The following is a 16,996-nucleotide window of genomic DNA, read 5'->3' as shown; positions in this document are numbered from 1 at the left end:
CTAGTTTTATTAAATGACTCAGGTTCAATAAACCACATTAATCTATTTTGCTTGATCTTAATGAGTTAACAGAGACTGTTTTTCAGAAATCTGTATAGAAGTATGATAATTTTCACCCAAATACAATTATTGTTGCAGTTCTTTTCCCAGTTGCTGTCGTTAAAAAGGTTATGCCTTCTAGAGTCAGAACTGTCTGAAGAAATCTGTTTTGTTAGTTTTCTCTAGTCAGCATTATTTAGCAATTTTGGTCAAAGATAAATATTATCTAAGGGCATCGTACACTTTGTTCTCCATTTTAAAATGTGCAAATATGAGAAGCTAGTTTCTATTTTTTTGCAATTATTAACTTTTTCTTGAATGAAAAGATGATTACAGCTAAATTCCGTAACACTTGTCAGTTAGGAATTTAAGAATGCCTGAAGCAATCTGAAACTACTTGAGCTGCTTTGGGCTATTTTAGAAAATAATTTGATACATTTTTTGGTGCATTCCAGAGGGGTATGACCCTTTTCCTTAATGGCTGCCACTTGAACTCTTATATGAGCACATTGGTAAAGAGTTTGGTATCAAGTATGGATGAATATATGAGAAATGGGTTATTAATAATCATTGTCATTCTGATTTTCCCTTATTTTCTTTTAATTAAAAGAAATTGTAAAATAGACATAGATTTAAAAAGCTATCGCTTCCTTTATTTTCAGGACTCACTTCATTATATTACTTCCTGAGCATCTTGCTCTGCACTTAGTTTTCCTTCTTTAAAATCAGGACTATAGTTGGCTGATAAGGAGAGACTTCAGGCATTTTTATCAGCTCACACTTTGGCAGGACAGACTGCTGTGACAGGTAAAAAAGATACCCCCTAAATCCTGATTTTCCTTGCACAATTGGTTCATCATTTTGACAGATAAATCAACCCAAAAGGCAAGAAAACTATTTTTGGATGGTGCTTTTTTTTTTTTTTTTTGACAGCACGTACCATCATTGTTGTCAAAGCTGGTCGGAAACAGACACAAACCTATTGTATACTTTTGTTTTATTAGGCAGAGTCAGAATAATTGCTGTTACATGGCAGCGTATTCACCTAGTCTATTCCATTACCAAATTTCTCACAACACACAGGAAGCATTCACATGAATAATAATTCTCCAATTATGAGTCAAAATCTTAACTTTTTCTACAAATACGGAATTCTAAATAAAAAACAGTGACTAAGCATAGATGCTTTTGAAATAGGTGAACAAGGAAATATACCTCTCTTTGCCTCAGCTTTCTCATCTGTAAAATAGGGGTAGTAATAATACCCTCCTTACCCTCTGTCAGTCACAGAGAAGGAACACACAACATACCACGTGTGAAAGTGCTGAATAAATGAACACGTCTTTATGAATGTAAGTTCATTTGCCATTATCATTTATTACTCTATCTTACATCTCTCTCTTCATAAATCCTAGATACAATTCCTCTAAAGACAAGAATCTTTCTCCCTGGGTCAGTCATTGGTCCCACCTTTATTGTGCCAAATACAGTTAATAAAGGGGGTTAAAAAATTAGAGAAATCCAAGAGGACAAGATATTATGCCAAAAACAGCTAATATATGATAAAGAAAGGAGGCTGAATGAGAGAACAAACTCAAGTGGCATTAAAAGGAGAAGTGGTGTGTGTGTGTGTGTGTGTGTGTTTGTAGCATAGTGTGCACCAAGAATAAGAATTTGAAGAGGCTGTCAGCATATGTGTGAGAGAAGAAGTTTGGAGCAACAGAAGAACGAGGACTAGAGGTGACACAAGGGAGGTGAATCGTGCAAGACTGGGTCCCATCCTTATGTAAAATCTCAGTATTTTGTTCATCATGATTTTCCTTGGCATTAACTTTGATTTTTCAATAGTGCATTGAAATAAATACAATTTATGTTTGTTACTGAGATTCTCAGTGCCTACTTAAACTTTATACCTAAGGTTCATACCTCACTTGCCTTACCTCCGTCTCTGCCCTGACTTAGCAACAAAGATGGAGAAAGGACTTTTAGAGGTTTGTTTCTCTTTTAAGATCTGTACAGAAATTCAGTACCTGCTCAGCGTTTTCTCCATAGACTTAGATCAAATAAAAAAATTCTGTTTTGAATAATTTTTGGTCAGACTGCCATTTCTTTGAATGTACCTCCGTTTAAAGGTAGAGTCATAGCCAGCTTGTTTTTTGTTGTTGCTGTTTTGTGTTTTATTCTGTTTGTAAGGAGTTGCATATTTACGGCAAAGGAGGCAAGAACATACAATGGAGAAAAGACAGCCTCTTCAATAAGTGGTGCTGGAAAAACTGGACAGCCTGTGTAAAAGAATGAAATTAGAACATTCCCTAACACCATACACAAAAATAAACTCCAAATTGATTAAAGACTTATATGTAAGACCAGACACTATAAAACTCTTAGAGGAAAACATAGGAAAAACACTCTTTGACATAAACCGCAGCAAGATCTTTTTTTAACCCACCTCCTAGAGAAATGAAATAAAGACAAAAATAAACAAATGGGACTTAATTAAACGTAAAAGCTTTTGCACAGCAAAGGAAACAATAAACAAGATGAAAAGACAACCTTCAGAATGGGAGAAAATATTTGCAAATGAAGCACCTGACAAAGGATTAATCTCCAAAATTTACAAACAGCTCATAGAGCTCAATATCAAAAAAACAAACAATCCAGTTAAAAATTGGGTGGAAGACCTAAATAGACATTTCACCAAGGAAGACATACAGATGGCCAAGAGGCACATGAAGATGCTCAACATCACTAATTATTAGAGACATGCAAATCAAAATTTCAATGAGGTATCACCTCACACCAGTCAGTATGGCCATTATCAAAAAACCTAAAAACAATAAATGCCGGAGAGGGTGTGGTGAAAAGGGAACCCTCCTGTACTGTTGGTGGGAATGTAAATTGATACAACCACTATGGAGAACAGTATGGAGGTTCCTTAAAAAACTAAAAATAGAACTACCATACGACCCAGCAATCCCACTACTGGACATAGACCCTGAGAAAACCATAATTCAAAAAGAGACATGTACCACAATGTTCATTGCAGCTCTATTTACAATAGCCAGGACATGGAAGCAACCTAAATGTCCATCGACAGATGAATGGATAAAGAAGATGTGGCACATATATACAATGGAATATTACTCAGCCATAAAAAGAAACGAAATTGAGTTATTTATAGACTCTAGGATGGACCTAGAGTGTCATACAGAGTGAAGTTAAGTCAGAAAGAGAAAAACAAATACCATATGCTAATGCATATATGTGAAATCCAAAAAAAAAAAAAAAAAAAGGTACTGATGAACCTAGTTGCAGGGCAGGAATAAAGAGGTAGACATAGAAAATGGACTTGAGGACATGGGGTGGGAGGGCGAAGCTGGGGCAAAGTGAGAGTAGCATCAACATATATACACTACTGAATGTAAAATAGTTGGCTGGTGGGAAGCAGAAGCATAGCACAGGGAGATTCGCTCGGTGCTTTGCGATGACCTAGAGGGGTGGGATAAGGAGGATGGGAGGGAGGCTCAAGAGGGAGGGGATAAGGGGACATGTGTATGCATATGGCTGACTCACTTTGTTGTGCAACAGAAACTAACAGAGTATTGTAAAGCAATTATACTCCATTAAAGATCCATTAAAAAAAAAATTTACTAAAAACTCCAACTTAGAAATCAGAGGAAAACCAAATGTAGGCTTTATTTTCAATTTGCATAACATCTTTCAGTTAAAAAAAAAACTAATTGTGTCTTCCTTCGAAAGAAAATAAAAAAGAAGGAAGGAACGAAAGAAGGAAGGAAGGGAGGGAGAGAGGAAGGAAGGAGGCAGAGGAGGGAAGACAGAGAAGGAGGAAAGGAGGGAGAAAATTTCTCTCCACATGCTCATCAAGAGTAGATGTAGAAATTGAAAAGTAGTTGACTCACGTAGTCCTGAATTGAAAGATTTTTGTGTTCACACTTCATGCGATGAGAAAGGGAAATGAAAATGGATGGCAGAATTTGAGCAATTCTGGATCCAAGCTCCACCTCATTTTTGACACAGAGGTTGTAGGTTGAAATAGAAGCAGCTTATAAGTTCAACCCAATTTCTTATTGAGTCAGGTATGTTTCTTTGTGAGATGTTTGATAACATTCAAAGGGAAAGCTGAAATCTACCCACGAAATGATGCTTCTCCAGTTCTTTGCATTTACTCTTTACCTTTCCCCTCGAAAAGAAGGTGAGACTCTTACCCCTATTTTATAGAGCGAGAATTTCAGGTTTGAAAAAGGATTAACTTGTTGGTGGTCCTGGAACTAGAAACTATCAAACCAAACTTTCCGTCTAAACCTTTCTGACCCCAAAGACAGTGCACTTTGCATTGCTCAGCACTGTGCACTGCTACATTTTCATTCCTACACCAAAGGGCCCTTTTGCTTGTTAGCTGACATTAGATTCTGCAGTAGGTGAGTTGGGTGAATCATTTCTTCCTCCTTGAAATCTTCATTTCCCATGATTGACTTGACATCATTCTCTCCTCTGAACCTTTTTTTTCTCCTTTTTTCTACTCCTTTGCCTTCCACCCCCAACCCCTTGGCCTTTGTTTATTGTTGATTTTTTACTGCAACCCGGGATTCTCTTGTAAGCTCTTTCCTTTTCCTCTCTACATACACTATTACTTGGCCAAGGACTTATTCCATCTTATAGAGCATATTGAAGTACAATTACTACTTCTATGCAGAGTCCTGATTGCCTAACCATGGTCTACTTACTAAGTTCTGTGTAACCACCAGTATGCTAAAGTTCTTGAATTTGCTTTTCCAGGCATCTGAAATGCAAATCTCAAACTGAGTTATTCTTCACTCCAACTCTTGTTGTAGCTATATTCCCTATATCAATGATGGCTGTCAGTGCACACGACCAAATGTAGGAATCGGGCATTACTAATTCTGAATCTTTCATCCTAGAAATTTCTTTGGTGATTTTATTCTTTTGTAGCCTTAAAATAAGTGCCTTTTTTGAAAGGCACAGGTACCTTCTCCTACTTCCTGTGAGGACTAAAGGGAGTATTTCCCAAATGTAATATCAATATTTGACCTATATCATCACAGCCAAATGAAGGATACTTTTTTTTTTTCTTTAAGAGGTTTTTGTAAATAAAAGTGAAGCCCAGACTATGAAATAACAGAAGGATCTTTGTGACATCTGGAATACTCAGTAACTCAAGAGAACAGCAGGGACTTCCCTGGTGGCACAGTGGTTAAGAATCTGCCTGACAATGCAGGGGACATGGGTTCGAGCCCTGGTCTGGGAAGATTCCCACATGCCGTGGAGCAACTAAGCCCGTGTGCCACAACTACTGAGCCTGCAATCTAGAGTCTGTGAGCCACAACTACTGAGCCCACGTGCCACAACTACTGAAGCCCACGTGCCTAGAGCCCATGCTCCTCAACAAGAGAAGACACCGCAATGAGAAGCCCGCACACTGCAACGAAGAAAAATCCCCGCTCACGGCAGCCAGAGAAAGCCCACGTGCAGCAACAAAGACCTAACGCAGCCAAAAATATATAAAAATAAAATAAATAAATTATTATATAAAAAAAGAGAGAACAGCTGTCTCACCTCTGATTTCCTCAGGCTGCTGTTTGTTGCTTGGATAGGTATACATCCTTGTTTCTGACTGTGCTCTCTGTGTGGTCTCATGTCTAACACCCAGCATGCATGCAGGAAAGGGCAATGTGACGCTACCATTCCAATGGCAAGCTGATATTTGGAACTAAGGTCTTTGACTTTGGTAACTCCAATTAATTTCTTCATTAAGGGCAGTTATCGATTTTATAGAGCCTGAAAACTGCTATTCAAAAATGTCCCCAAGGCACTTATCCTGAAAATGTGAAGAAAGTCATTCCCCCACCCTCCCTATACATACAATTGCTAGAAAACAAAGAGTGAGTAGTCAAATCAACAGATTTGTCTTCAGGTAGCAGAAATCATCTGGGATTTGCAAGCTGTGTTTTCAATATTGGTTGGTATATTGAGTAGGCATGGGATGTATCTGGGAGTAATATTAGCAAGGAATATATTGTTAATCGTGGGGTGGAATATTTTTATGACTTATTCCAAAATATCTCTCAAGTCTGAGAGTCAGGATTCGTTCCCTAGTCATAAAGGCTTACTCCTCAGGACAGAGCAGAAGACAACATGCCTTTCCAGCAGATGTCTTACTTCTGCAACAAATATGTAGTAAGCTAATGAAATAGACCTTTTGAAGGGACCTTGATGCCGCTGACAGAAGAGACTCTGTTCTGGGAACGTACGTGTCTCCTTTTCCTGTTAGAGTTTAGTGGTCTGGGAAGAGGTGGCTAATATAACCTGCCCACCAATTCATCAGACACTTCTCCATATCACCTATGAGTAAAGCTTAGATTCAAGTGGATTCTCAACTTGATTCCTGGCTGCAGCTCTGGATACAAATAATAGAATGCTTGTCAGTATCTTTCATTAGACCATATGTGCCTTGAAGGCAAGGATTATGCTTAATTAATCTTGGTGTTTTTAGAACCTGTTACAATGCATGAAAAATATTTGGCGTTCAATAAATGTTGCTAATCGAATGGCTTTACTTAAGCTGACATGAACGTATTTTCAAACAAAATTCTGAATTTTGTTTTGGTTATAAATCAATAGTCATAATCCAAATAAATAAGGATTAAAAAAAATAAACTAAGAGGTTAATCCCAACTAAAATACTTAAATACAGCTCTTCCTCTGCTTACAATGGGGTATGTTCCCATAACCCCAGTGTAAACTGAAAATATTGTAAGTTGAAAATGCATGTAATACGCCTAGACTCGCCTACCTTACACGTGCTCAGATCATTTTCATTAGCCTCCAGTTGGACAAAATTACCTAACACAAATCCTGGTTTATAGTGAAGTGTTGCATATCTCATATAATTGATTGACTACTGTACTGAAGGTGAAAAACAGAATGGCTGTAAGCATATTGGTTGTTTACCCTTGGGATCCTGTGGCTGCCTAGAATCTGCAGCTCACTGCCACTGCTCAGCGTCACAAGAGAGGATCATACCACATGTTGCTAGCCTGGGAAAAAAATCAAGTTTCAAAATTCGAAATAGGGTTTCTACTGAATATGTATTGCTTTTGCACCATTGTCCAGTCAAAAAAAATCATTGTAAATCAAGCCATTGTAAGTCAACGACCTTCTATACTGAAAAAAGTTAAATACTGTATTAGTTTGCTAGGGCTGCCAAAACAAAATAGCATAGACTGGTTAGTTTAAACAACAGAAATTTATTTTCTCACAGATCTCAAGGCTGGAAGTGCCGGATCAAGGTGTTGGCAGATTTGATTTCCCCAGGACTTCTGTCTTTGGCTGCAAATGGCCACCTTGTTGTGTCTTCACATGGTCTTTCTTCTGTCTCATACCTCCCTGGTGTCTCTTCCTTTCCTGATAAGGACACCAGTCCTATTGGATTAAGGTCCCACCCTTATGACCTCATTCAGCCTTTACTACCTCTTTAAAGTTCCTGTCTCTAAATCCAGTGGCATTGAGGATTACGGATTCTGCATATAAATTTTGAGAGAACACAATTCAGTCAATTAAAAAAAAAAAAGAATGATACATTGCTCTTAGTTTGTTTCAGATATATTTTTATTCAAGTGTATTCATATTCAGGTATATTCATATTCAGATAATTCAGAAATGAAATATTTTCTACCTCTGTATTTTACAGTATGCTTTATAAACTTTCCAACTAAAGGCGCTGTATCTGCTGAAAGCTTATTGATTGTTTCATAACAAATATTGGTTAAAGAAACAGATTTAAGTCACAATGAATATATGATGTCCTACACTGAATGTAATTTCACAATGTCTCTATTCAGTAGAGGAGCTGGAAACAAAAAGATGTGACATTTTGAATCAAATGTATTTGTTCATTAAAGATGCTCTATATCACTTTCCATAACATACTCTCTTAACCAAAAAGTAATATCTTTGCCTTTGCTCTGAATGTTCCACATTTAAGAGGTGTATGCTTAGGTATCTCTAAATAAGACTCATGCTATTATTTTATGATGTCAATGATATGTGATGTGTTAAATTATATAACATTCAAAGCAAGTTTTTCTTGACATTTTATGAGTAATGACACAGAAAAAGAAGAATAAAACATCTTATTGTTTTGTTTTCTCAGATTTCAGAAACATTAATGGATGCTTCTGAATCAATATAAAACTTGGAAACACAGACATTCAGATGTTGCCAAAGCTAAATGGATTTAGTGTGCTTAACTTTCCAAAACATTTATTGCATCCCAGATCGTATACAAACAAGAAAATTGTGGCTTTTTAAAAAACATACAAGCAAAAAATGTACCCATGGAAGAAGACCCCATAAAAGCTTTAATTTGTGGTAATCTTCAGCATATGTTCAGTAGCAGTGTCTGATTTTAAATGTCATCCAAACACAGCCTTATCTAAGTGTTGACTTGCCAAGTTTTGTATTATGTTTCTTAGTTCATTGGAAGAATTACGATTTTCTTAAAACTAAGTAAAAGTGTCTCTGGTTGAGCCAGTTTGCAAAAGCTACTGAGAACTGACTTTCTCAGCAGCTATATAATTCTCTAGATGTGAATTAGGTTGCTTTGGAAATAATAACTCTTGTGTAGATACATAAAATAAATAGAGCTTACCATAAATCTACCATAAATAGGTTAAACATAAATAACTCTGTAATAAATAAAATCTCAAATCAGTGGAGCAGCTAGTAGGCATACTTTATAGAATCGTTTGCACAAGATGGAAGGAAAGTTGATGTATTTGTTACTGTCCTAGTTAATGTTACTTATATTATTTTCTATCCTTGCAACAGCCCTTTGATGTAGAATGTAATATCCTTATTTTAATGATAAGACATTAGGGTAAATATGTTTCTTAAATGGCAGCTACATAGCTTGTGAAAAAATGAATTGAGATTCAAATTTAGGTCTCTCAGACAGCAAAGGCAGTGCATCTTATATGATATTCATTTTAATATTTTGTTCATGATTTGCACTGGACAGATTGATTCCATAGCAATATGGCATGGCACATGGTATACCTTGGGCCCCATGTTTATTTCAAAGGATCTGACTAAGTCTCTGGGCAAGCACCAACTTCCTAACCAACAGCCCAGCTGCCTGTCCCCAGTTACATAGAAATCAGACTCCCCAGGAGAAAGAAAACAAATGTGTGCAAAACAAACAAAATGTAATAGCAAAGAAACAAATGCTGATTTCTATTGCCTTTGCTTGACTAAATAGTTTAGCCAAAGCGAAATGCTGCTCTCAGTTCAGGGCCCATATTGGGAATAATTAAAGAGTTTATGATCAATACAAACACTACTTCCATTCCTCTGACTTTTTTCCTCTCAAATGTATATGTCTCTTCCTTGCTCTGCCACTCCTTGGTAGCTGAAAAGTATATTTATCAGTATGAGCAGCTGTTTTTTGCTTAAATTAACTGAACCTTCTTGGTTTCTTCTTTCAAGTTTAGAAGACATGATCTTTCTATTAAGTTTGAGCCTTTAATTCAAGGACATTGTATGCTCTTATCTTACTGGCTAAAGAGTATTATGAAATCAGTCACTGAATTATTAGTTTTCATGTATAACAACTATAGAGAACTATCTGTTTTAGAAACATGATTCATAATTATCCTGTTTTATTTTATATTTCACAAAGATGAAGTTGATTCCTGCCATGGTTGAATGGTAAATGTATAATAACCTTCCTGAGAAATCAGGATCCTATTCAGCAAGTGGTCCAGATTTCACATGTTATAGATTTAAGAAATATGCTCAAATTGGCTTTTGCATTTCATTCTGTAAGGAATACTGATTCTTATTTAACTTAAAGTTGATAATTACTGTCTGAACAGGCAAAAAAAATTGCATTTTATTGTTTGTTAGGAGAATTGAGTAGAATGATACTGAAGTTTGGACATGAATGTGGCTATGAGTTTGGAGAAGGTAATATTACTAGGCAAGTAATTCATAAAAGCAGAGCACAATGCAACCTTTGAGGAGACTGGCTGTTGTGAACCAAAACTGAATAGCTCCAATGCTCCCAAGTTGCTGATTTGGAAACATTAGGGGTTTAGATCACAAAAATGGCATTTTGAAACAAATTTGCCTTTATACTCTCTGGTCATAGCCTTGGGCTATGAATCATTTTCCAAGCAACATTACAAAATAAGGGAAATGTTCATCACATGATGGAAAACAAAATATAAAATGAGTGGAATGATAGGAAGATGTGCATGAAAAAAAGCATCAACACATTGCTTATAGCATGTTTTATGGTTACTCTTTTCTATCAGTGTATTATATAAACATATAGATTGGGATATGCCCCCAAATGTTAATAACTCTATGATATTTTAAGGAGAATAATGTAACAAAACTGATGGCTGAGAAATGATGTAGCAAAAGGAAGAAGAAAAGAAATCACAACTGGGGTAAGGTCCTGATGGGGAGGTTTCCCCATGAATTCCCCAAACTGTACGTTTACCATCTCTGAGTTACACCCTCTACTTTTTTCTATCCCTATTAATTGTCCTGGCTGTTCTCCTCTAAATCAGTGCCAAACTTATGTTATCAAATATAGGGGAAAAAAGGCAACATGAAACTGCAGCTAAAGTGGAAAAATGCAAAACTCATAGAGAATAAAATGAAAAACTAGAATAATTTTGGTAGGTTGTCCATATTTACCTACTGACTGTTTGATAGATTAACTCAGAATATAATGGTCTTATTTCTAGTTCTTTTGCCAACTAACTCTTGGACAAATTGTGTAACATCCATCAACTTCAATTTTTTCATATGTTACACTTATGGTCCCTGAATTTCCATCTAGTGAAATATTTTATAAAGTTTTCAAATAACTCTGTGGATTGACATTGATATGAAGTGTGATCCATATTATGGAAAGCAGTACAAATTCTAATCAAAACTAGTAAGGAATCTCTAAAATGATAAACTAGGTGATAAACAGAGATCCCTCTCTTGTTTCCCTTATTTAAATGTTGCTGAGAGGAAAATAGAGGTGAAATCTAAATTATACTCTCAAGATAGTAAATTTTAATCAGAAATGATTTAAGACCTTACAGAGACTAGAGAGGTGGCCTAAGAATAAATAAAAGAGAAGAACAAATAATGCTAGAAAAAATAACCCTGATGCCATACATTTCCCTTATATAACATTTTGCTCACCAGTTACACAGACTGATGGATGGGTTGAGATAAGAATCTCATAAATGATTCTATTGTAAAACTAGACAAATAAAAATGAATACTGCTGACTAAAATTTTTCTGAAAATGAAGAAAAATTTTATTTTTTGTATGCATTAGCTGTGCTTTGATTTCTTGAATGTGACAAATATTTACGGCATATCCAGTCTGGACATATTTTGAACATCATATATATGATAAAATGTTCTATTTTGAAATACTGAGACATTTATAAGGATGTCAGCACCAACTACATGGTCATTAGTTGTTCTCCATGAAATAGTATTCAAATCCTTGAAGAAAATATGTCTGAAAAAATACTTGTTACAGGAAAATAAGCTTGAATATAATAAAAACACAGAAGGTGCTTCATCATAAGCTCAGTTAGCGGTGTAGCTTAAGATTGTCAAAGGCAAGAACAACTGTCACATACTATCCCATTGTCCAGCCCACATACTGCCAAACTGCACTCATTTCTGTATCCAATTCCTGCTCTGAAGTAGGGACTAGAAATCATCATTGTCCTTAGGATACCTTCATATAGGTGGACTCCCAGCTCTTCCATTAAAGTGTCCTTCAATATTGTCTTGACCTCTATGGTAGGGAATGTTTAGGCCCCATCTGCTATCAGATTCTTTAATTTTGAGTAAGCTTTGGTATTATTTTTGACATACCCCAATCTGGGCTGAAAAATCAGATTATTCTCAGTCTCTAACATACCACAATATCTGTGAAGTTGGTGAAATTTGCTACACCTTTTTCAAGGTTAGATTGCATATTTATTTTTCTCCATTGTCATGTATTCCTTATATTTTATTGTTATACCTTTATTCTTATGGCTACACTAATCATGTACTATCTTTACCTCTAATATACTTAGAGTAACATATACAAACAAAAGACACACACATACACATTTTTTTGCTTCCCAAATTAAATTTCTCATGTGTTTATCTTACTTTTCCAAAAGGGCTTCTGATCTCTGAAACTTAACTTGTGAGTTCATCCTCAGAAACATATAGTGAAACACCTTATCTGTACCACTTGCAGAAAAATAATAATAGTCAAGATTCATTGAATGTCAACTTGTGTGAGGATGTCCAGTTGTTGTATGAAGTGAGCGAGGCTTTGGTTAAGTAAGTGGCTGGAGGTCAGATGCCAGCAAAGGCAGAGCGTGGTTTTTTTTAAATTTTATTTATTTATTTATTTATTTATAGCTGTGGTGGGTCTTCGTTTCTGTGTGAGGGCTTTCTCTAGTTGCGGCAAGTGGGGGCCACTCTTCATCGCAGTGCGCGGGCCTCTCACTATCGCGGCCTCTCTTGTTGCGGAGCACAGGCTCCAGACGCGCAGGCTCAGTAATTGTGGCTCACGGGCCTAGTCGCTTCGCGGCATGTGGGATCTTCCCAGACCAGGGCTCGAACCCGTGTTCCCTGCATTGGCAGGCAGATTCTCAACCACTGCGCCACCAGGGAAACCCCCAGAGCGTGGTTTTGAACATGGTCTGTTAGACTTCAAGCCAGTACCTTTCCCTGATTTGCAAGTATAAATCTATCATTTTGTATTATTCTGTGTATAGGTGTTTACTTCAGTTGAGAGAATCAGAAATCTACAATTTATATCAAATTTAACTTTTCAATATTTTGTCTTGTCATTTTTCCTCAATCATTGTGAATGTGTGCTTCAGAATATATGGTTTGTTCAATGTGCTGCATGTATGAACTTGATCAACAGCGGACAACCTGTTGGCTATGTGCGTGGTTATCACCCATGTGTTGCACAGATGAGTGCTGCACTTACCTGCAATGTCCAAGTGTTAGTGAAACTGTCACCAAGGTTTACCTCCAGTCAGATACAGAAGGCTTTGCCCTTCATTTTCCTTAGCATAACATTTCATAACACTGTGTTGGGAAAAGACGGACATTTAGAAGAGGACCTTGGCTTCCGAGAACTCAAATCTAGGAAAGAAAAGACAAAAATATAGGTAGGTTAGGGGATAAAACAAAACAAAAGAACAACAACAAAAATACAGTAGAATAGTATTGTACATGCCCTGGGGAAAAAGGAATCCCAGTGCCACCCTCTTATTCATCACATCTTTGCCTTGAACATCTATCTCAGAAGCATTTGACACTTCTGCTCTGTTCCCCCATAAATCTCCTGATGTATCCTACTCCTGGATATGGAAACTACCGCAGAAGTTCTCAGGAGGTGTTCCTGATTTGCTCGAGGCAATATTTCCAACTATCTACTTCGAACTATCATTTGAGTCCCAAGGTCATCGAAGTTATTATGTTCCACCTATGAACCACCATCCTAAAATAAATACATAAATAAAATTTTAGACTAAACTAAATTGATTAAGCTAACAGTCTGTCTTTGTCAGTCATCTTTGGTTTGGTAAACCATCTGGAAGTGTTTACCTAGCCCTGATCTACCTACAAAGGGCTCTGATTCATGGGCACCAGGCGCCTTCATGTACATCAGATTACATCATCCCGCTCTGATGAGGGCCTCAGCTTCCCCCACTTACTCTTATGAATGTTTTTGTCATAACAGTGCCTAATTTCATTATTATGCCTTAAAACACAGTCACCTTTTTAAAACCTATTTGTATAGCAAAATATTACACAGGGGGTGACCCTCAAAGCTCTCCTACTGGTCTGACATAGTAGATATTCCTCCCACAGGACCCTTTGTGTAAGCCAACTGTGTTATTTACCAAAACATATCAAAATGTTAATTGATCTGAATTTCTTTCCTTTGCAAAGTAGGCTGTTTGAGAACAATGATTAGTTTCATCCATCCTTTTAATTTTAACACCAAGCCCAATGCCTTTCACATACCAAGTACCCTAAAAAGCTTGTACTAACTATACCTGGAATGAATTTAGACCAAATCATCCATCCTACTGGTATTTCAGAGGGTCCTCTCAATTTTAATTTTTGGCTGTGATTTCTATACATTATTTCCAAAATCAGTGACAACTCTGTGCTTTAGTGAGAAAAATTCTACTGTAAAACCCCCAAGTTTTACAGTAAACAGCTGTGCAAAAGGCAGATCTCTGAGCTCAGTGAATGAGCTGCTCCTGGGGCTTTGCTTGCAAAGCTGCCTACCTTTGGTACACCCACCTCCTGTGTTTCCACTCCACTTCTGATTGAGATGTGCCAGCATGAGCTATCTCCTCTTATTGATTCCCAGCAGTTAACAATCACACCACATAGCTTGATCTTGTTTTTCAGTTTTCTGTCCAGCTTGTAGACTTCAGGACAGCACATGCTGAAATTGACTATCAGTGACATAAACATAGCTTGATTCACAAGCAACACCCGTATACATGCTATGCTCTGCCTTCTGAAATTGTGTTTCTTTCTCACCTCGTTTTTAATATCATTGTTCAACTCACTCATTATGGGGAAAAATATGAGCGATTGTAGTGAGTTTATAATGTTTCCTAAAAGATATTGCTTATCTCATATGGTAATGTTTTTTGAGGGAGAAGGGGGAGTTTTCAATGAAGATAATCATTATATTTTTAAGTGTTTTGAATAAAATGACATTGGAAAAGATGTCTCCCTCATAAAGAGTCTGATATCTATTGACAATATAACCTGAGGCTGAGAAAAAAATAAATAATTAATGGGATTTAAAAACAAGCAAGCAAACAAACAAACAAAACAGCCAGAGTTACTCTTTAATGTAGCAAATACTAGCTAACTTTTTCTAATTAGTTGTGCTACTTTGTTAAGTTTGTAGCAGAGATACAGTGCAATCATAGTTGCATTTCATTTTGCAATTTAGGGATAGTGTAAAAGATTCTCATAGGGTACAGAGAAGCCTCCTGGACCCCTGCTAGACTCACTCCCCTATACCCTGCTATTTCCCAGTCCCTGCTAGAGTCCCCTTCCTGAATTATGCATGGTCATACTTCCTAGGACTCTCATAGCTTTCCATTTCCCCCAGTGTCACTCACCTTTCAGACTGGAATTCCTACTATCCTAAAGGACTGAAGTAAATCCAACCTCTATGCCATCTGAAGCATCAACGTTAGTCACCATGAGCATACTTAAAAGTGTGAAACTGTTGTTGAAGTCAGCAATCTTTCTCAGGTGTAAATCCAGAAAATGCTCGTTTTGAACGCTAATATTTCATATAATGAGCAGATTGAAGATACGGCACTCATCAAGGCAAACTAGTGCAACTAATAAGATCAAACAAGTATGGCTTGTGTAATGTAATAAAAATGCAAATTCATTTGTCTCTCATTGTACTTATTTAGGGGAGGAAACATTTATCCTGCCTCAGATGAAATATCGGCAAGCTCTGTGAACTTACAGCCCAATCCAAGATAAACAGGTAAGATGTATTTCCCCCTTTAGTATCTCTGGGTTTTGGTTGGTCAGTTGAAGACAGCATGATTGGAGTTAACTCTCTGTTAATCTCTTCTGCCATTTGTAAACTGCTGTTTCAGACCATACCTGGGTAAAGGCAGGGCGAAGCATGGTGAAAATCCAAATGTTCTTTTCTTCATGTCTGTGGACTGTCAGCTCTAGGAAAGATATTTTAAAATTTAAATCATTAGTTTGTAATTCTCTTTTGAAGTATGTATAATATTTGCTAAAAAAAAATTAAATAGATTATTTCAAAGCATTAATTGTGCCAAACATTTTATTTAAGGAAAAAAAAACCCTATTTTTTCCTTTTACATTTAACAAATCTTTCCCTTATTTTACTGTCCTCCACTCAACCATTTTTTTCCATTTTCTTTCTCTTCATTGAATTCTGTTCCTGGCCTCTGCTGCCTTTGGTGCTCTGGCCTTTGTTCTCTCAACTAAAGAGCACTCATTTTCTCTGAGACTTTTTACCCATGTGTAAAACTTACTGGCAGTGGCCTGTGAGGAGGCTGAGAGATGACTTGTCTGATTGAAGCAACAGACAAGACAAGCAAGTCATAGTCGAGTGGAACTACATCAGGGAGTGTTTCAGAAAAAATGAAAAGAGCTCAGATTTAACAGACAGGCACTGAGAAGCCATTTTATGCATTCTAAAGCAGGAAAAAGTTTAAACTTAGATATTAAACAGAACTCATTTCTGAACACTTATTTCTTTCATACTTATGAAAATTTACTGTCAGTAATGATGTTCAAGTTCTGGTAAAACAAAGATGTTGCAGCATTTAAAAAATACTGAAAAGAAATCAAAGAACTTTTATTAATAATTTGGTATGAGGCCTAATGAAAATTTTAAAAGATACTGTGATATGAAGTAATTTATAGAAGGTAAATGCAATTCCCTGATGTTGACTGTAAAACATGAATTATAAAATCTGATTTTTTCTTTTCTGTTTTACTGACATTTCAAAGATACAGAAGATATATTTATGAGTTATGAGTAATTATGAATCTATTCCTGCAATTAAATAAGCTTCTCCTGTCTCTTCTTTTTCTGTGATGATAAAGTACACAAATTTACATAGCCATTTATTTCACCCAGAAAAACTGACACACACATAGACACATACATCTTTACCTAATTCAGTTTGAAGCAGCTCATGTTGCACTTGTTTTCTTTCCAAAACCTTACCAATGATATGATTAATGCTTTTTCCTGTAATCTTTAGGAAAATTTGAAACAATTTAGTCCTCACAGTTGAGATTATCCCTCATTCTTTCTGTGTCCTGTTAAAAAGAAATA

At 36.4% G+C, this 16,996-nt stretch overlaps 1 protein-coding gene across 1 annotated transcript in view; it reads left to right on the top strand.

Moving 5' to 3' along the window:
• Positions 1-16,996, top strand: part of CDH19 (cadherin 19) — a 211,143-nt gene that overhangs the window by 43,490 nt on the left and 150,657 nt on the right. Inside the window, exon 2 of the mRNA XM_036824103.1 lies at positions 15,582-15,658. The gene's annotated coding sequence lies outside the window, so the exon portion shown is untranslated. The remainder of the gene's footprint in view (positions 1-15,581; positions 15,659-16,996) is intronic.

This window comes from Balaenoptera musculus, chromosome 14 (genome assembly GCF_009873245.2).
Source record: "Balaenoptera musculus isolate JJ_BM4_2016_0621 chromosome 14, mBalMus1.pri.v3, whole genome shotgun sequence".
NCBI classification, from domain to species: Eukaryota; Metazoa; Chordata; class Mammalia; order Artiodactyla; family Balaenopteridae; genus Balaenoptera; species Balaenoptera musculus.
The sequence above is the reverse complement of the archived record's forward strand: the minus strand, read 5'-3'. Positions and strand labels throughout refer to the sequence as shown.